The sequence below is a fragment of the Cetorhinus maximus genome, chromosome 12, assembly GCF_964194155.1.
Source record: "Cetorhinus maximus chromosome 12, sCetMax3.hap1.1, whole genome shotgun sequence".
In the NCBI taxonomy this organism is placed as follows: Eukaryota; Metazoa; Chordata; class Chondrichthyes; order Lamniformes; family Cetorhinidae; genus Cetorhinus; species Cetorhinus maximus.
In genome coordinates this window covers 55,959,435-55,981,151 of record NC_135890.1, presented here as the reverse complement: position 1 = coordinate 55,981,151, position 21,717 = coordinate 55,959,435, and the positions used below count along the sequence as shown (strand labels likewise).

The 21,717-nt window shown below is 45.5% G+C and overlaps 1 protein-coding gene across 7 annotated transcripts in view; it reads left to right on the top strand.

The window, feature by feature from the left end:
* Positions 1-21,717, top strand: part of LOC144687463 (GTPase KRas) — a 63,935-nt gene that overhangs the window by 6,539 nt on the left and 35,679 nt on the right. The window contains exon 2 of one of the 7 annotated variants that reach the window (XM_078553648.1): positions 10,763-10,841. The exons of the other annotated variants lie outside the window; for them this stretch is intronic. The gene's annotated coding sequence lies outside the window, so the exon portion shown is untranslated. The remainder of the gene's footprint in view (positions 1-10,762; positions 10,842-21,717) is intronic. 7 annotated transcript variants of the gene reach the window in all.

Sequence of the window (21,717 nt, the reverse complement as noted above, 5' to 3'; positions counted from 1 at the left end):
TTCTGGATACCAGCTGGTTTGCTTCATTCATGTTCTCCACTACAGCATTGCAATTGCTTATTTGTTTTAAGTTTGGTAATTGCCCAATATAGGGTGGTATTCTGCTGCAGCACACCGGTGAACTAATTCATCACCCTTGATTGCCGTGTGACTTGTTTGAGGGCCGCCTTCTTGGCCAGGAGGAAGGGGCGTAATAGTAATGTCGCTGTAGTAATCCAGAGGTCTAGGCTATGCTCTGGGGACATGGGCTCAAATCCCACCATGGCAGCTGATAGAATTTAAATGCAATTAATAAAAAGTCTGCAATATAAAGCTAGCCTCAGTAATGGCAGCCATGAGAACTATCATTGTTGTAAAAACCCACCTGGTTCACTAATGTCCTTTTAGGGAAGGAAATCTGCCATCCTTACCTGGTTTGGCCTACATGTGGCTCCAGACCCACAGCAATGTGGTTGACTCTTAGCTGACCTCTGAAATGGTGTGGCAAGTCACTGTTCAAGGACAATTGGAAATGGACAGCAAATGCTGGCCTTGCCAGTGATGCCCACATCCCATGAAAGAATAAAGAAAGAACTTTTATCTTTGCAGGCTGCCTTTGTGCCATGAATCATGTGCACCACTTAAATTAACCTCTATATAAGAATTCCCACCACAGCAGCTTGATCACCAAATCTAGTACTACAGGACATGTAGTACTAAGGTGGTGCTGCACTATTGGAGATGTCGCCTTCCAAACAAGAGGAGGACCTGACTCCTAAGGTTGATGTAAAAGATCCAATGGCACTATTTCGAAGAAGAGCAGGGGAATTTAGTTTCTGAGTCCTGGACAATATTTATCCTTCAACTAACACATGCAATTAAAAACAGATTATCTGGTCATTATCACATTGCTGTTTGTGGGAGCTTGCTGGATGCAAATTTGCTGCCGCATTTCCTACATTAGGTCAATTACCATGCTTCCAAAGTACTGGATAGGCTGCTGGCAACAACAACTTGTGTTTATATAGCAACTTTCATGCCTGAGGTGCTTCACGAGCATCTGGAACAAAATGTGTCAGGGTGCCCTGCGGCAATGAAAGATACCACGTAAATGCAAGTTCACCGATACTAACAGAATACTGTTTTGATTTAGGATTTATTCGCCCATGAGGCTGCTAACAAGCCTACTCAAACCTTCAGACCCACCAAATTCAAGCAGGATGTGCCAACAAGATAACTAAGAACAAAAGAGGCTGGATTGTGGGGCTCGGCTGGATTGTGGGGCTCGGGTGTGGAAAGTTGAGTGGATGTGATATGCTTGTTGAGGATGGGAGTGACTGTTTCCTGTGCAGTGTCATGAGGTAGTTCAAGAACAGTAAATGGAGAGACCCGGGACCAGGTTGCATGTTTTATCCCAGCAAGGATTTGTTTTTGAGGAATGTAAAGAGTCAATCTTCAGTTTATGGTTTGTAGTTGAAGAATGTCATTGTGATCTGTGAGTCATGCTTCTAATGAGTCGTAGGAGATACTGCTGGGAATATAAAGTGCCCTTGTTCTTATTGCAGGGGAGTTTAAATTATTCAGAAGCAGCCTTTGTGGAAGGTGCAATAGGTTTTTATTTTAAGTTGCATATGAAAAGTATTGAATATCCAATGTTTAGTGTGTGCAATATATTATTTCTTAAGTGGATGTTCATCAGAACTATTTAAGAAAAAACAATTGCAGCCTCCCCAAATTCTTAATCGTTCAGATGCACAGGCTGAGTTCATTGACAGGTGCAGAATGTTTAGAGTGCTTCATACTGGTATACACCAACACCACATGCCCTTCGAGAACTTCGAACATAGTTCGAGAAGGAGTCTCACCACCACCATCATCAAGGGAAATTAGGAATGGACAACAAATGCTGGCCATGTCAATGATGCACACATCCCATGAATGAATATTTTTATAAAAGTCCAGTAGGTAGTAGACACTACAGCCATAGTGATGGAGTGGATTAGGCTAGTAAATGAAATGCATAGCCAGTGGATTGCTTAGTTCTCGATGGTGTCTAGTTTTGAATGTTGTTGCAGCCACGTTCATTTGGACAAGTGGAGAGTGCTGTCACGCTCCTGACTTGTGCCTTGAAATTATGGAAAGGCTATGGGGAGTCAGGAGATGAGCTGCCATGGCAGAATTTCAAGCCTTTGATCTGATATAGCAACTATGGCATTTATGTAGCTAGTCTGGTTGAGTTTGGTTTTAACTCTTTTGAGATAGAGGATGTTCCCTGGTATGAGTGAAATGAGTTTGTATAATCCACTGGCTACTGTACTTGGAGAATTTCCAGGGTTTAGAAATAGCTGAGCGAATAATTGCATGAGAATTCCCATACTTAGTATTTTACTACCATATGTTTAACTTGATTCATTTGCTTCAGTGGAGGACAAGACTGCTCATAAGCTTGGTGTCGTATTTGACCCTGTGACGAGCTTTTGACCACATATCCAAGCCATCACTAAAAAGAGTGCCTATTTCTATCTCTGTAAGATCACCTGACTACTTTTGCTGCCTCGGCTCATCTGCTGATACCCTCATTAATACCTTTTTGTTATCTTTTGACTGGACTATTCCAATGTACTCCTACATTCTACCCAACAGTTATTTGGTCAACCAAAACACTGCTGCTCATGTCCTAACTTGTACCAGGTCCTGATCTCTTAACCCCCGTGCTGACCTACACTGGCTGCTTGCTTTCAGACCTCTTCATGGCCTCGCCCCTCCCTCCCTACACCTCTCTGCACCTCTACCTTGCTTCCCTCTTTTAAGACATTCCATAAAACCTATCTCTTTGACCAAGCTTTTTGTCATTTGGCCTAATATGGCCCAACCTCATTTGTTTTATATTGCTCCTGTCAAGTGCCTTGGGACCAGTAAAGATGCATATAAAAATATAAGTTGTTGTTGTCCCTTTCCTACTGGCAATGACTAGTGAGAGAGAACCTCGTCTGGACTAAAACGGTATCTACAGGGGAATATGAGTTGTATTGTGATCAATAAGATTATAATACTACAAACCCAGACTGGAGCCAAAAACAAACTTCACCTAATGTACAACGCTGTGTCAGGCCATTCAGCCTGGCTGGCTTAAGCACGTGTTTATGCTCCACATGCATCTCCTCCCGCGCAACTTCATCTAATGCTGTACACATATTTCATTTATATCTCTCTCTCAAGCCTGTCCCTGCAAATTAGGCTTTTGTGCATCTTGTAAAATGCATAATTATTCCAGGCCATAATTGTTATTGCACAGAAGGAGGTCATTCAGCCCATTGAGTCTATGCCAGCAATCCAGTCAGTCCCATTCCCCCACTCTATCCCTGCAAGTTTGTTTCCCTCAAGTGCCCATCCAATTTCCTTTTGAAATCATTGATCATCTCTGCTTCCACCACCCTCATGGGCAGCGACTTCCTGTTCATTACCACATTAAAAAAGTTCTTCCTCACATCGCCCTGACCCTTTTGCCCAAAACTTTAAACTTGTGACACCTAATCCTTATACCATCAGCCAGTAGGAACAGCTTTTCTTTATATTATCTAAACTTGTCCCAATCTTGTACACCTCTATCAAAGCTCCCTTGACCTCCTTTGCTCTGAGGAGAACAACACCAGCTTCTCCAACCTCTCCAACCTAACCTTGTAGTGTAATTCTCATTGCTAGAATCATTCCAGGCTCTCAAGGACCTTGTTTCTTAATTCTAAGCAAATGGATTCTGTCCTTGACTCTTCCAGGACATCATTCTCCCCCCCAGCACTGTCATATTGTCCTTAAACAAGACTGGCATTTCCTGAACATCTTGTATACAGGAATATTCAGTACCTAGTGCTACCCTTTTTTTTGAGCCTGGTTTCCATTATTGCCACACCATAACATTACAAAAGACCAACCTTTTTCACAGAATTAAATGAGAATTAATAGGCTAGAAGTTATTGCTGGTAATGATGAATTTTAATGATCCTCGGGTTGCAATTGTGGCTGATATGTTTTGTATGGGGATTGAGTTGCAGTTTTAGGCGATGAGTCGCATAACCTGACTTCATTTCTACTTTGTCTGAAGCTTCATTGCTTAAGTTTTTTAATTTCACAGTTCTCGCCTCTAGCCTTGTTTGCCCACATACACCCTTTACTACTCTTGTACAACACACTTCCTGTGCCGTCCTTCACATCTTCTGTCTGGCTGCTCTTTTATATACCACACCACTGTCTATCCTCTAGCCCTCTGACATATGAACATAGGAAATAGAAGTAGGCAATTCGGCCCCTCGAGCCGTCTCCGCCATTCAATAAGATCATGGCTGATCTGTTTGTATTTCTAATTCCAAGTTCCCATCTACCCCTGATAACCTTTGATTCCCTTGCCTAACAAGAATCTATTTGCCTCTGTCTTTAAAGATATCCAATAACCCTGCATCTATCACCTTTTGAGGCAGAGTGTTCCAAAGTTGCACAACCCTCGAGAAAAAAATTCTCCTCATCTCTGTCCTGAAAGGATGCCCCCTAATTTTAAAAAAAGTGCCCCTAGTTCTGGACTCGCCCACAAGAGGAAACATCACTTCCGCCCCCACTTTGTCAAGGCCATTCAGGATCTTATAATTCAATCAAGTCACCCCTCACTCTTCTAATCTCCAGTGGAAACAAGCCCAGTCTGTCTAACCTTTCCTCATAAGGCAACCCACTCATTCCAGGTATCAATCTAGTAAACCTCCCCTGAACCGCCTCTAATGCATTTGTTAAATAAGGAGACCAAACTGCACATAGTATTTGAGATGTGGTCTCACCAATGCCCTGTATAACTGAAGCATAACATCCTTACTTTATGTTCAAATCCTCTCCATAATAAAGGACAGCATTCCGTTGGCCTTAATTACCTGCTGTACCTACATACTAACTTGTGACTCATGCTCTAGAACACCTAGATTCCCCTGCACTTTGTAATTCTGCAGCCGTTCTCCATTTTAAGTTATACTTTTTTTCATGCCAAAGTGAACAACCTCACATTTTTCACATTATACTCCATCTGCCAGACCTTTGCCCACTCAACCTATCTATATCCATCTGCAACCTCCTTATGTCCTCTTCACAACATGTTTTCCTACCTATCTTTGGGTCATCTACAAATTTAGCTACCATTCCTTCACTCCCCTCATCTAAGCCATTGGTATAAATTGTAAAAAGTTCAGGCCCCTGCAGGACTCCACTTGTTACATCCTGCCAATCAGAAAACAACCTATTTATGCATACTCTTGTTTTGTCAGCCAGCCAACCTTCTATCCATGCTAATACGTTACCCCTATGCCGAGTTTTTATTTTCCGCAATAACCTCTGATGTGGCACCTTATCACTCTTCACTCCATTTTTTTGCAAAACCCTTTTTGTCGAAAGTTTTTTTTTCAATGCTTCTTGGAGACCATTTTACTATGCTAAAGGTGCTATAAAAATGCAAGCTGTTTTTTGTGTCTGCCACAACCACCATCTTGGTTTATCATGACTGGAGATGGCTGAATGGACAAGAATTGGAACCCTGTGAAGTCATGCTCTTGTGATTCTGGAGGACAGGAAAAGCCATTGGTCCTCCAGCTATAATCTTGCTGAGTAAAGCTGCTTGAAATTTTACTAGAAACTTGGCTGAGGGTGCTAGTCAGCTACTGGGACAGTCTCCATGGTCGTTCAACAACATCTCACCAAAAACAAATTCATGTTTATATCAAATCAACAATTTGCAAGATGTGCTTTTCATATTCCTCCTTCCTCAAACACTTCTTGATAACGTTGATAATCAGCTGTGTTATGGCCTCTGTGGGAAGGCCAACCTTAACTTCTGGTTATATGCCCCCCCACGTTGCCCCAAGCTCTGTCATTTTGTCATCGTGAATAGGTCATAGGACCTCCTGCTGGGTATGTATGATCCACCATGTGCAGGACTGCATGTGCCGTGTATGATCATCAGTAGCGGGCCATCTGTGTAGTTAGGGTTCTGGTTCGTGCCATAGTTGACTGGAATATCCTCTCCATCACAACTACAGCCTCTATTATACTGCTGTGTCTCCACCCTTGTTTCAGCCCACTTGTTGCTGAAGTCCTCATCTGTGCTTTTGTTACGCTGACTTGACTATTCCAACAGGCTCCTAACTGGCCTCCCATCTTGCCTCCGTCCAACTTCAGCTCATCCAGAACTCTGCCTGTATCCTAAATCTCACCAAGTCCTGTTCACCTGTTACCCCTATGCTCACCAACATACATTGGATCCTGGTCTACTGATGCATCAAATTTAAAAATTTGTGTTCAAATCCCCGCCTGTGGCAGTCCCCCCCCCCTATCTCTGTAAGATCATGGTGGGTCAGGCCACAACCCCCTCTGAACTCTGCATTTCTCAACTTGGGCTTCTTGTGCATCCTCCATCCTACCCTTCTGATAAAAGGTACAGACATGAAAGGATAACTGTTTCTACCTTCAGATGCTGCCAGATCTATCGGGTATTTCCAGCATTTTCTGATTTTTAAAAAAATTGTTCCCCTCTCATCTTGGAGGTTTTCCTTTCAGCTGTCTAAGCCCTAAGCTTTAGAATTCTCTCCCTAAATCTCTCTCCCTCTAAATCTCTCTCTCTCCCTAAATCTCTCTCTCTCTCTCCCTAAATCTCTCTCTCTCTCTCCCTAAATCTCTCTCTCTCTCTCTAAATCTCTCTCTCTCTCTCTAAATCTCTCTCTCTCTCCCTAAATCTCTCTCTCTCTCCCTAAATCTCTCTCTCTCTCCCTAAATCTCTCTCTCTCTCCCTAAATCTCTCTCTCTCTCCCTAAATCTCTCTCTCTCTCCCTAAATCTCTCTCTCTCTCCCTAAATCTCTCTCTCTCTCCCTAAATCTCTCTCTCTCTCCCTAAATCTCTCTCTCTCTCCCTAAATCTCTCTCTCTCTCCCTAAATTTCTCTCTCTCTCCCTAAATCTCTCTCTCTCTCCCTAAATCTCTCTCTCTCTCCCTAAATCTCTCTCTCTCTCCCTAAATCTCTCTCTCTCTCCCTAAATCTCTCTCTCTCTCCCTAAATCTCTCTCTCTCTCCCTAAATCTCTCTCTCTCTCCCTAAATCTCTCTCTCTCTCCCTAAATCTCTCTCTCTCTCCCTAAATCTCTCTCTCTCTCCCTAAATCTCTCTCTCTCTCCCTAAATCTCTCTCTCTCTCCCTAAATCTCTCTCTCTCTCCCTAAATCTCTCTCTCTCTCCCTAAATCTCTCTCTCTCTCCCTAAATCTCTCTCTCTCTCCCTAAATCTCTCTCTCTCTCCCTAAATCTCTCTCTCTCTCCCTAAATCTCTCTCTCTCTCCCTAAATCTCTCTCTCTCTCCCTAAATCTCTCTCTCTCTCCCTAAATCTCTCTCTCTCTCCCTAAATCTCTCTCTCTCTCCCTAAATCTCTCTCTCTCTCCCTAAATCTCTCTCTCTCTCCCTAAATCTCCTCTCCCCCCCTCAATCTCCCTCTCCCCCCCCTCAATCTCCCTCTCCCCCCCCTCAATCTCCCTCTCCCCCCCCTCAATCTCCCTCTCCCCCCCTCAATCTCCCTCTCCCCCCCTCAATCTCCCTCTCCCCCCCCTCAATCTCCCTCTCCCCCCCTCAATCTCCCTCTCCCCCCCCTCAATCTCCCTCTCCCCCCCCTCAATCTCCCTCTCCCCCCCCTCAATCTCCCTCTCCCCCCCCTCAATCTCCCTCTCCCCCCCCTCAATCTCCCTCTCCCCCCCTCAATCTCCCTCTCCCCCCTCAATCTCCCTCTCCCCCCCCTCAATCTCCCTCTCCCCCCCCTCAATCTCCCTCTCCCCCCCCTCAATCTCCCTCTCCCCCCCCTCAATCTCCCTCTCCCCCCCCTCAATCTCCCTCTCCCCCCCTCAATCTCCCTCTCCCCCCCCTCAATCTCCCTCTCCCCCCCCTCAATCTCCCTCTCCCCCCCCTCAATCTCCCTCTCCCCCCCCTCAATCTCCCTCTCCCCCCCTCAATCTCCCTCTCCCCCCCCTCAATCTCCCTCTCCCCCCCCTCAATCTCCCTCTCCCCCCCCTCAATCTCCCTCTCCCCCCCCTCAATCTCCCTCTCCCCCCCCTCAATCTCCCTCTCCCCCCCTCAATCTCCCTCTCCCCCCCCTCAATCTCCCTCTCCCCCCCTCAATCTCCCTCTCCCCCCCCTCAATCTCCCTCTCCCCCCCCTCAATCTCCCTCTCCCCCCCTCAATCTCCCTCTCCCCCCCTCAATCTCCCTCTCCCCCCCCTCAATCTCCCTCTCCCCCCCCTCAATCTCCCTCTCCCCCCCTCAATCTCCCTCTCCCCCCCCTCAATCTCCCTCTCCCCCCCTCAATCTCCCTCTCCCCCCCCTCAATCTCCCTCTCCCCCCCCTCAATCTCCCTCTCCCCCCCTCAATCTCCCTCTCCCCCCCTCAATCTCCCTCTCCCCCCCCTCAATCTCCCTCTCCCCCCCCTCAATCTCCCTCTCCCCCCCTCAATCTCCCTCTCCCCCCCCTCAATCTCCCTCTCCCCCCCTCAATCTCCCTCTCCCCCCCCTCAATCTCCCTCTCCCCCCCCTCAATCTCCCTCTCCCCCCCCTCAATCTCCCTCTCTCTCTCTCCCCCCCCTCAATCTCTCTCTCTCTCTCTCTCCCCCCCCTCAATCTCTCTCTCTCTCTCTCTCCCCCCCTCAATCTCTCTCTCTCTCTCTCTCCCCCCCCTCAATCTCTCTCTCTCTCTCTCTCCCCCTCAATCTCTCTCTCTCTCTCTCTCTCCCCCTCAATCTCTCTCTCTCTCTCTCTCTCCCCCTCAATCTCTCTCTCTCTCTCTCTCTCCCCCTCAATCTCTCTCTCTCTCTCTCTCTCCCCCTCAATCTCTCTCTCTCTCTCTCTCTCCCCCTCAATCTCTCTCTCTCTCTCTCTCTCTCCCCCTCAATCTCTCTCTCTCTCTCTCTCTCCCCCTTAATCTCTCTCTCTCTCTCTCTCTCCCCCCCTCAATCTCTCTCTCTCTCTCTCTCTCTCCCCCCCCCTCAATCTCTCTCTCTCTCTCTCTCTCTCTCCCCCTCAATCTCTCTCTCTCTCTCTCACTCCCCCTCAATCTCTCTTCCCCGCCCCCCAACTTTTTTAACCGAGTGCTTAAAACTCCTGACTAAACTTTGTCGTCTGACCTAATGTTGCCTTCCTTGGCTCTATGTCAGTTTTTGCCTCATTATGTTGCTGTGAAGTGCTTTGGAATGTTTTACTTCAACAACAACATAGATTTAGTAGAATGAGTACTCTTGTCTGATGGGCAGCTCGGGATTTTGAATGCTTTATTGATACTAATTTTGGACCAGGCACCTGCTAATCACTAGCGTTGCCTCCCTACCAGTGGACACTTGCCGATGTCTGTTCAACTGCCACAAACTCAGCTGTGCTGTTGGTTAACTAACCTATAACTGATAAAAATTGCAGCATCTTCAAAGGGACCACAACTGACGCTCCTATTGAGTCCTGCAATCCTTAACTATGAAGCTGGGACACATTTGGTTAAAAGACTATGAAGCCTCGGGTCTGTAGACTTGCTGTGCTTTTGGCTTTATTTATATTCACAGCTTCAAACAAAAAAAAAATCTCTTCAAGTGGTTGGTCTGTTAATTGAGTCCTTCCAAAAGCAATCCCTTAATTTTGTTCATGATGGGGTGTGTTTTGATGGTTAATGGCATCTGTGGTCCAGCGCTCTCATTATGCCTGAGGAATTTCAGTGAATTAATAAGCCTGTTTCCCTTTTGGCTCTGGGGCATTTATGTCTTTAATTTAAAAAGGTCGGGGAGAGGGGTGGGAAAAGCAATTGAGTTTGGTTATTTTTAAAAAATTCTTTCAGGGGATGTGGGCATTACTGACTAGCCCATTATTTTTATTGCCCATCCTTAACTGCCCTTGAGAAGGTGATGGTGAGCTGCTGCAGTCCATGTGGTGTGGGTACGCCCTCCGTGCTGTTAGGGAGGGAGTTCCAGCATTTTGACCTGATGACAGTGAAGGAACAGCGATATATTTCCAAGTCAGGATGGTGAGTGGCTTGGAGGGGAACTTGCAGGTGGTGCTGTTCCCATGTATCTGCTGCCCTTGTACTTCTAGATGGTAGTGGTCATGGGTTTGGAAGGTGCTATCGAAGGAGCCTTGTTGAGTTGCTGCAGTGCATCTTGTGCATGGTACACACTGTTGCCACTTAGCGTCAGTGGTGGAGGGAGTGAATGTTGGTGGTGGATGGAGTGCTGATGAAGCGGGCTGCTTTGTCCTGGATGGGGTCAAGCTTGAGTTTTGATGGAGATGCACTCATCCAGGATTTATATATCATTAAATTTTGAGTAAAGGAAGGGAGAGAAAGGAAGCCTGAACCGCAGCACATGTTGAGTTGAGGGCTGAAACAGAGATGGGGGTGGGGGGGTGATGGTGGTGTCATCCAAGTGTCATGGGAGTTACTTGAGTAGCAAGTTCACAAAGAGCACAGGAGAAGGCGTTTCAGCCTCGAATACTGAAGCTTTTACTTTCAATGCATGAGTAACATGATGGATTGTCACTGCTGCAGACCTTGCCCTGTGGTGTGTGCCTTCAGCTAGATGTGAAAGGTGCCAGTCATCCTACATGGTTTCAGGAGTAAGGCAAGCTCAACTGGAATGCATTGAAAGGCAGATTTACATTGAGTTTACAGTCCAGTCAATTTATGTTCCATATGACCATGCTTCCACCCCTTTATAAACATTTTCTTCTGTTCCTTTCTCCCTTGTGTTTACCAGCTTTTCCCTTACAGCATTTGTGCTGTCCACTTAGACTACACCATGTGGTTGCACGTTCCACATTCTAACCACTCTCTAGGTCAAGAAGTTTATTTTATTTATTCATGGGATGTGGGTATTGCTGGCAAGGCTTTGAGAAGGTGGTGGTGAGCCACGGCCTTGAACCGTTGTAATCCATGTAGTGAACGTACTCCCACTGTGCTGTTAGGGAGGGAGTTCCAGGATTTTGAACCAGTGGCAGTGAAGAAAGGGCGATATATTTCCAAGTCAGGATGGTGAGTGACTTGGAAAGGAACTTATAGGTTGTAGTGTTCCCATACATCTGCTGCCCTTGTGTTTGTAGGAGGTAGAGATAGTGGGCTCAGAAGGTGCTGTTAAAGCTTTGGTGAGTTAGCCTCTAGCTTTAAATTCTCCTCCTCCCCCTGTATGTTTTGCTCAATTTCTTAAGTCTGTCATCTCTGGTTATTGACCCTCCTGCCCGTGGAAACTTTCATCTTTATTTATTCTATCAATACCCCTCATAACTTTAACTATTGTTGTTAAATTCTCCTTCCTACTCTAATGAGAAATTTCTAGTAGTTCCACATAACTGAAGTCCCTTATCTTTGATCTGCTGTGCCATTAATTTTAGTGGGGAAAACACACCTTTTGAATGAGCCCAGGCCTCAATGCTTGAGGATCTGCTGTGGTGAGATGTAGCCTGGCCTCCTCCGATAGCTGAGGAAGGGAAGCAGAACTGGAACACAACCAGGATTGAAATCAATTAAATGGACCATTAATGAATTGAATATGACTGGAGTGAGTTCAGAAGGATGGAGGAGTTTGGAAGCAGAGGAAGAGTAGGCACAGAGGCAACTTGGTCAATTAATGAAAGACTGCTTTTGGGTTTTGATTGATTTTCCTGTGAGCTCGGCACTATTTAAGGATAGGATTTGGTGTACTTGGTTTGATCTCTATGGATGGATGAAGTCGAGTTTTGCGATCTGTCCTCCTGGATCGAGAGCAAGTAGGGGGAAAGGAACTGGTGTAAGGGGCAAGAGAGAGACACAATAATTTGGCAAAGCTGGGGCTTGAAGTAGATTTTATATGAAATTGGGGAGGGTGGAGGTTAGCAGCGGATGCTGGATGGATTCTGTAGTGGATGGATTCTGTACATTTAGTGACACTTCATGACTTGGGATAACCCTTAAATATCCAGGACAAGGGTGGTTTCCCCCACAGAGATGCGGAATTCATTAGGATCCTTATGGGAAAGGGGGGCTGCTGATAATGCAACACTTCGGACCCATTTACAAGGTGCACTGCTTAAACTGACTAAGGCTCATTAGGCAGCAACTTCCAAGCCCACGACTGCTATAAGGACAAGGGCAGCAGGAACACCACCACCTGGAAGTTCCCCTCCTAGCCACTCACCATCCTGACCTGGAAATATATCGTTGTTCCTTCACTGTCACTGGGTCAAAATCCTGTAACTCCCTCCCTAACAGCACTGTGGGTGTACCTACACCAGATGGACTGCAGCGGTTCAAGAAGGCAGCTCACTGCCACCTTCTCAAGGGCAATTAGGGATGGGCAATAAAGCTAGTCTAGCCAGTGACGCCCACATTCCACAAAGGGATAATTTTTTTAAAAAGCATTCTTTCTTGGGATGTGATCATTGCTGGCAAGACCAATGTTTATTGCTGATCCCTAACTTCACTTTAAGCTGAGGTTAAGCCCCATTGCTGCCATTCATGTGGTGTAGGTACTTTTTTTCCCCCCTGTAGTGGTTTGATACAACTGGGTGGTTTGTCAGCCATTTCAGAGGGCATTTAATTGTGAACCACATTGCTGTGGTCTGGAATCACATGCCAACCTTGCCAGATAAGATTGGCAGATTTCTTCCCTGAAGGACATCAGTGAAGCAGGTAGGTCATGTCTCCCGAGCATTAGTTTGAGCCACTGGATTACCATTCTAGCGACATTACCACTGCCACCGTGCACTGACTTGCATGTGGTCTGGAGCTTTAAGTTACTTTTTCCCCCAGCATTGTTTTCAACTGGTGATTGTGTTGAGGTATCAGGGTTGGGTCATTCCTGAGCCAGTAATGTAAGGGAGTGAACTGAGGTTAGTTGTTTCAGTGATCTTACTGGTTCAACTGTGTATTCATTTCATGTGCATTCTCTTAGTTGGATTCTGAGCTTGCTCTCTCTCTCTTTTAATGTGTTCTGAGCTTTGGTGCTCTTGCTCAAAATTGAATTATACTTCCATCTGCTCCTTTAAAACCTTGCATCTATTTTTCCCCCTCAATCTTGGGGTAACCCCATAAAATAGTTGGTACCTCCTCCCTTACACATCTCTTTCCCTATTGGCACTCATGCACCAACTTAAATAATTGAACCAAGTGTTGCTGTTATAATTTTTTCACAACAGTTGTAGCAGGCCTCCAGAAAGGTGGTAGATGAAATTACTTAACTATACCAAGTTGCTATCAATATTCCTGTATTAAAATATAGATTACATGACTCTTAACTGCTCCTTAGTTGCACAGTCACCTCCTGACGTTAAGGTCACATGTTCAAGTCCCACACCAGAGACTTGAACAAATAAGCCAGGCTGACTGAGGGACTACTGCTCTGTTTCTCAGATGAAATGTTGAACTAAAGTCCTACCTGCCCCTCCAGGTGGATATAAAAGATCCTGTGCCACTATCCAAAGAAGAGGTGTTGATTTTCCCAATGTCGTGACTAAATTCATTCCTCCACTAATGCTATCCACGTTATTGGCTGTTATGTTCTTTGGGATTCTGTGATGACATGAAAGTTTATCTCTATGGATGGAGACTGAACAATCGAGCTTGCTGGCCTACGTTGTGCTGCTGCCGGACTGGGAGACCATTTTAAAATTTTTGCCCTTGTTTGCAAATCTCTCCATGGCCTCGTCATATCTCTAACCCCTTGCAGCCCAGCAACTCTCCAAAATCTGTTCCTCCAGTTTTGGCCTCGCTCATGTTCATCTGAGATGTTATCACTCCTTCATTGGCGGCTGTGTCTTCAGCTGCCTAGGCCCTAAGCTCTTGAATTCCCTCCCTAAACCTCTCTGCCTCTATTTTCTTTCCTCCTGTAAGAAACCCCTTAAAGCCTACATCTTTGACCAAACTTTTGGTCACCTGTTTTTAATATCTCCTTTATGTGGCGTGGTATCAAATTTTTTGACAATGCCTCAGTGAAGTGCGTTGGGATGCTTTACTATGTCTCAAGGTTCTCTATAAATACAAGTTATTTGAATCCCTGTCGTGGCAACTGATGTTAGCAGTGCAAGCAAGGGTGATACAATTAGTCTCACTACCCTTGGATGACAATGAGGATAAAACAGTTCTTGGTCATGTCCAGTGATCTCCATTGTCAAGAGTGTGTTTGCTTGTGGACAATGGCTGAGGCCGAGGATTGACTAACTCTTGACGCATTTGCTGTTTTGGGTTTACATGTGAAGAATGGTACCTGGTCCAAAGTGCTTCCAACACCTGTGGGAGGTTATGGCAATGTATTTTGAAGAGAAGGTAGTGGGTATGGAATGGGGCTGGCACCAGGGTGTAACCAATATAACGTTCACTCGTGTAATTCCTAAATGAAAGAAAAACCCACTAAGTGTGAGCAGCTCGGCAATGGCCCCCCGCCCGGCACCGGGAGCTAGGCCCAGCGATGGCCCCTCCCGCCCGGCACCGGGAGCTAGGCCCAGCGATGGCCCCTCCCGCCCGGCACCGGGAGCTAGGCCCAGCGATGGCCCCTCCCGCCTGGCACCGGGAGCTAGGCCCAGCGATGGCCCCTCCCGCCCGGCACCGGGAGCTAGGCCCAGCGATGGCCCCTCCCGCCCGGCACCGGGAGCTAGGCCCAGCGATGGCCTCTCCCGCCCGGCACCGGGAGCTAGGCCCAGCGATGGCCTCTCCCGCCCGGCACCGGGAGCTAGGCCCAGCGATGGCCTCTCCCGCCCGGCACCGGGAGCTAGGCCCAGCGATGGCCTCTCCCGCCCGGCACCGGGAGCTAGGCCCAGCGATGGCCTCTCCCGCCCGGCACCGGGAGCTAGGCCCAGCGATGGCCTCTCCCGCCCGGCACCTGTTTACAATACAAATTAATTCTCTAGTAAATGCAGATTTCTTTTTGCTCTAACAGAAGCAAGTTTGCAATGATATAAGGAGTACAAATGTTATCAGATTCAATGTACTGTGTACCTGATACAAAGGAGAACGGGTTGTCACTCCAACTGTTTGCTATCTCATTCAGGGCAAAGTTGTGTAGCATTAGTAGGAAATTGGGATCCAGTTGTCTTTTTTAAACCTAATTTTAGTGGAAAGAGTAGAAATGGGTTAATAGTGGCAGGGACATTAGGGAGAATCTCATGCTCTTTGAATTAATGCAGGGGGATCTGTTGTGTTCACCTGAAGGGTCAGATGAGGCTTTGTTCAAGTTTCATCCAAGAGCTGGCACCTCAGACACTACGGCCCTCCCTCAGTACTGCATCGGGGTGTCAGCCTAGATTATGTGCTTGATCCTCTGGAGACGGGAATAAAAACAAAAGTGCTGGACAAACTCAGCAGGCCAAGCAGCATTAGTGGAGAGAAAGAGTTAACGTTTCAGGCCTATGACCTTTCATTGAACTGAAGGAAGCTATCAATGTAAGAGGAGCTAAGCTCGGGGGAGGGGAGAGGGGGGCAGGAAAAACGAAGGAGAATCTCTGTGATAGGGTGGAAGGCAGCGGAGATTAAATACAAAGATTTCATGATGCAGCAGCCAAAGAGTGTAGAATGTAGTAAAGCAACAAAGGGTTGTGTCCAAATGAGGTGTGAATGGCTGCATAAAAAGACATCTGATTGCAGCATGAAGGGAGAAAAAGAAACAAGATGAGACCATCCCAGCAAAACAATAAGAAAGGAACAAGATGGTGGCAGAGGTTATGATCTAAAATTGTTGAACTCAATGTTGAGTCCAGAAGGCTGCTGAATCGAAAGATAAGGAAGCCTGTGTTGATCCTCACCGGAAAACAGGAGCAGGCCGTGAACAGAAAGGTCAGCATGGAAGCTGGGTGGGGACTGGATACTGAGACTTGAGTCCACGGCCGCCTTAGTCCAAGGTGACGTGCTACCCACTGAACCACTGACGCCAAGTAAATATCCCGAACCATGTTGGAAAGTTTTTTCATCTGTGCGTTAATGTGGAAGGCATTAGTTTGTGTTGAAGTGCGATGGTTTGAACATTGAGTTTACAATCCTAAGCTCTTGCACTTGGGTCTGAACAGCCAGCCTGAATTTCAGTGAGTTATCTAATCTTTGTCAAGTACAAAGTAGAGAAATATCCCAGTCTGTGAGGATGTGATAGACTGAGCCTGGCCCCGCTGCACATCTTATCTTGCTGTGAACAGCACTGATGGTCATGGAGAAATTAATGGTTTCAACTCCCTTTCTCCCTCTCTCTTTGCTTGCTATTCACCATTAGCAAAGAACGGAAAATGTTAGCTTTTGTAAATGATATGCACATAATGTTGAAAACTGAAAAGGGCAGCCAATATCAAAGGATTAATGAATTAAATTATTCGCTGCATTCTTCCTGATGAATGTTCCATGCTTAACCCGGTGAATGTCAAACAATTTTGTTTCCGTCTTTCACAATCTATATTTAGAGATATTACTCACAAGCTACTTGCTCCTCTCTTTTTTTCCTGGAGTTAAATAATATATACGATGTGGGTGGGAAGATAATCTTGCATTAATTTACAATAAAAATATGGTTTAAAAAAATAAGCTCACTAAACTGTGACCTCAAGGTCCCATGCATGTATCTGGGACTGAATGACTTGGCAGTTCTGTTGTCTTTAATTATTCGAACCAACAGCACCTTAAGTGATTAACTGGATATTCTTTTGGCAGTTGTCAGCTGTGGCTCAGTGGACAAGATTCACCAGTGAGCCAGAAGGTTGGGGGCTTGAGTCCCACTGCAGAGATGTGAGCATAATCTGGGGAGTGCCCTCAATTTAACAAGACCCGTTTACATGCTCGGGTGGATGTAAAATATCTCATTGCTCTATTCACAGGTGCCAGGGTTATTCATGGTTGCCTGGTCGATATTTATTGCTCAACCAGCATCACTTCTAAGGTCATTATCACATTGCTGTTTATGGGAGCTTGCTGTGCGCAAATTGGCTGCTGTTTCCTACATTGCAACAGTTACTACACTTCTGAAGTACTCCTTGCGTGTAAAGTGCTTGGGACATTGAGGTCATGAAGGAAACTATGTAAATGCTAGTGTTTTTGAAGCACAACAATCTGTTTTATACGTATGTACTTTCATGCTCATGCGCAAATTTTCAATTTGTGCATCTTCCTTGCGCAAATAGGCTGCTTCATTTTCCTTCGTAGTGTTTTGGGATGAGAACATTCATAACTGGGCACAGTCATTCAAATGCAATTTCCTTTGGGGATTTTTCAAACAGCAGTTCTCAACCTGTATGCTTAACATAAGAGCATACAAAAATATTGGACAGGGAGAGAAGAGCTGGTCCATTTAGCCTTTTCCACAAAGTTGTGGTGTCTCCTGCATCAGGCCAAGCGATCTCTTGCTCCCTAGAATGCAGGACAGTTGGAAAACCAGGTCAAAATCCCAAGGCCAATTTGGGGGTGAGGCTGTGGGGTGGTGATCTGGAAAATTCCTCTCCATGCTCTCTGTGATGGAAGCTAGTCCAGGAGACTAGATTGACCAGGGCGTGTTACTGGACACATATCTCATGTATATTGCAATCGTGGGCCCAGTCAGGATCTAATCAACTCCCTATTTTAAAAGGTAAAGCTGGTGACATTTTTTAAAAAAAAATGTTGAAGGTTGTTTCATTCTTGGATAAAATAAATCAGAACTCAAACACAGCAGTGAGGTAGCTCATATTTCCAGTCTTGTTCAATTTAAAATTTTAGGTATGTAAGTGCATTTTAAAATGTAAATATTGATATAGGAGCCTCACTGATAAATTCTGATAAGTTGGTGTACATTTCCAACGTGCATTGTTTGCCATGAGCAGTAACATTTTTCATTTGTTCAGGCTAATATACTTTGTTCAGAAGGTTATTTATTGATCCAGTCCAGCAGTATTTTGTATTTGAAAAGACTTGGTGTAATTTTAAGTAAAAACAGAACTTAGTGGAAAAACTCAACAGGTCTGACAGCATCTGTGGAGAGACAAACAGAGTTAATGTTTTGAGTCCAATATGACTGTTCTTCAGGACTGGTGCAATTTCCATAGGTACATTGGCCCTGATGTGTTCTCTCCTGCCCTGTTATATCAACAGAAAAGGGGTCAGAATTAGACCAAAATAATGACAAAGAAGCCTCGACTGACTTCCTGGCCTTTGCCATTGTCAGGTAGGCTTCGATTTTAGGTGGCCACATACCTGCTAGAAATAGGCAGGAGCCTCGATTATAGATCTAGGTCCCATATAGTCAACATGATCTAAATGCTCTTTTGACATTGAGAATATGACTACTCAATGGTAAGACTGCCCAGGGATGGAAATGGTCAAACCATAAGGTTGATTAATAATAAATGATAAAGAACTTAACATTTTTTTACTTGGGCAGTAGGATAACCATCCCTGCACTTCTTTAAATGCCACCCAAACTCTTCCCTCCAACCTCCATTCGCCATTCACTTTCCCCTTGTTGTAGACCCATGTGCAACAGATGATTCACTGGACTCCCCTGTCCACCCCTGCACCCCAGAAAGTGACAGGCTGCATATCGATGGCAACATGCATTTCAATAAATTGTCTAACTGCTAACCCAATGAATTGTCCCAAGGGATGACACAGGATTGTCAAAATGTGACAGCGAGCTGAGAGACATTGGGACAAGTGACCAAAAGCTTGGTCGAAAAGTAGGTTTTGAACGTCCTTAAGGAGAGGGGGAGAGGTTTAGGGAGGATTTTCAGAGTTTGGCTGCCATTGCTAGAGTAATGGAAATGAAAGGTGCACAGAGCCGGAACGCAGGCTCCTCTGAGATGGGAAGGAGGTGAGACCGTGGATGGGTTTGATCATGAGAATTTTGAAATTGAGGCATTGGTGGACTAAGACAGTGTAAGTCAGGGCGCACAGATGATGGGTGAATGGGACTTAGTGTGAATGAAAATTGGATAACGGACTGCAGAATTTTGGACAAGCTTAAGTTCATGGAAGGTACCAGGGTATGAGGCTGGCTAAGAAATTGTTGGAATAGTTAACTCTAGTGGTAACAGAGGCATGAATGAGCTGAAAAGATGTGTAGATGGGCCACAATAGAGGTGGAAACAGGAGGCCAACAGTGCTAGTGTGCTCACAGCAGAGTATGTTTTAAGGTTTCAAAGTACAACACCACCAGTGGACCAGGCAAATGTGATGAGGGCCGACCATCAAATGGGTTCAGATTGTTCTCTGACATTGGGCGGTACATTAATTGCTCAGCCACCTGCCTGTTGAAGGTGGGCATCCAGCCTTGTTTTCTATAGAGAGCACTGCTGTGCCACATGGCTCTCCTGTTTCCCTGGATGTGTCTCCTTGGCTGGTCATCTGTCACTTTGTAGAGACATATTGTAATAGTTACACTAATTGGAGTGGTAGCTACTGTTAGGGCACGGGACTTCCTGGGGAGAGGGAAACCAGTAAGCAAAAGAAACCACTGCTTCCTGCACTGTGAAAGTGCAACATGTTGCACCATCCAAATATGTGTTATAGAGGTCAAACTGTCTGGCAGCACTCGTGCCTTGTGTTAGTGGATTCTCTTATACAATACATCTTATCTGAAATGGCATGCGCAGGGTTAAGTTATTTTCCAATAAGGTATCAACCTCTGGAATACACATGGGATGCCCACCATATTCTCCTAACAAAGCTGGAATATACAGCACCATCAAATAATGCTCACAGGTTTAACTTATTAGATTTATTTTGAGCTGAATACTAAATAGAAGCAGTGAAACAGATACAGGTACAAAGAAATCTTTTAAGAAGGTTCCCATTACAGCCCATACACAGCGTTTTGTCCTGTATGAAAACTGGCTGCCACATTTCAACAGTGACGACATTTCAAAAATACTTCATGGGTTCAAAAGTACTTCATGGGCTGTAAAGCACTTTGGGACATCCTGAGGCCATTAAAGTCCACGTGTGAATGTGAGTTCTTATTTCTTTCTATGCTGCGCTCTTGTTCATGTGCTCAGTGTGTGTGAGACTATTAATCCATGTTGTGCAGCATTTTTTTTTGGGCAAGAGCGAGAATTTATTTTGCTCCTGATTCTGAATAAATATTTTAACCGGTCAACAGGTAAAGCAATATTTACAGACTCTGATTTTGTGCTTTAGCGCCTTGTTTATTTCTTCTTCACTTTTAGTAGACTTTACGTTGGATATATGACATCTTAACCTCTCTCTTTGACTTGTTTTCCTATCCCTGTATTGAAATAGTTTGCTTTGCAGACACAGAAAGAGAAGCAGAGGCAGGGATGAGGTGGCATCTGGGGGTGGAAAGTAAAGAGCAACTGAGAGAAGCAGGAGGTACAGAAACAACGTGCCTGCCAGTATATGTGGGGGAGATGAGAGGATTGATTTGAGGTTGGGTAAAAATCATGATCATTCCAAAGGAGACAGATTTGAGAGTTGACTTCTTGCTGGGCATGCTTCACCAGACACTAATAATGTTTTGTTGGTGGGTGTTGACAGCTGTTCAACTGTGGAGGTGATGTCACAATCAAGTCGAATCATGTCCTTGCCTGAGGATAACAGACATTTTAATTGGTGGTGATGATGGAACTATGATTTGCATTTATGTTGCACCTTCTATTAAATCAAGCTAAAATTGACACCAAGTCAAAGGAGGAGGGGATATTGGGATGGGGTAGGGGAGTGGTGGTGGTGGGAGACCAAATGCCCTGGTGGTGAAGTAGATTTAAAGGAGTGTCAAAAGGGGAGAGAGAAGGGTGGGCAAGTTTGCAAAGGAACTCTTAGGGCCTAGATGACTGAATGCACGCCTCTAGTGTTGCGGTGAAAGAAATTGTGGGGGTTGGGGGATGGAGGATAGAATTGTAAGTATACGAAGATCTTGGAGTACTGTGGAGATGAAGGTGGAGCCATGGGGAAATTTGAGCACAGGAAACTCCATAAAGAACAACAGTGGGAATTCTACAAGCAGAGCCTTTCTTTAAGGACACAGAATGCAGCATTGTGCTGAATTTTTCAGGGGTCTTGAAGTCCTGCCGCTGAGGCTGAAAGCCGGAGACAGCCCCCCTCAGGTGAGTGGCAGGACCCTGAGGCAGCATTTTGCTGGTGGTGGCTGGAGCCTGCCACTGGAGGTGCTGTTCGTTTCGTCCCCAGGAGCTGCCTCTGTGGATTGCCACTTTGATATGGTGAGGCTTGTCTCTACTGGAGTTTATAGAGTAAGAGGCCTCTTGATTGAAACATAAGGTCCTGAGGGGACCTAACAGGGTGGATGTGGAAAGGATATTTCCTCTTGTGGGAGAATCTAGAACTAAAGGTCACTGTTTAAAAATAAGGGGTTGCCCATTTAATACCAAGATGAGGAGAAATTTTTAGTGGGTCGCGAGTCTTTGGAACTCTCAAAAGGCAGTGGAAGCAAAGTCCTTGAATATTTTTAAGGCAGAGGTAAATAGATTCTTGATAACCTCTTATCCCCTTGTTTATCGGGGGTAGGTGGGAATGTGAGGTTGAGGTTACAATCAGATCAGCCCATGATCTTACTGAAATGGCGAAGCAGGCTCAAGGAGCTGAGTGGCCTACTCCAAATTCATATGTTAGTTTGAGAGGCTTGTGCACTCTGATGATCCCTTGAGTAGTGTCATCGGGAGCTCCTTGCTCCTGGTAGGGTCACCCATGGTGGCAAGTTGTAGGAGGGTGGATGGGGCGAGACAAAATGCAGTCCAAAAGGTCCTTCACGGCAGAACAGGTGAA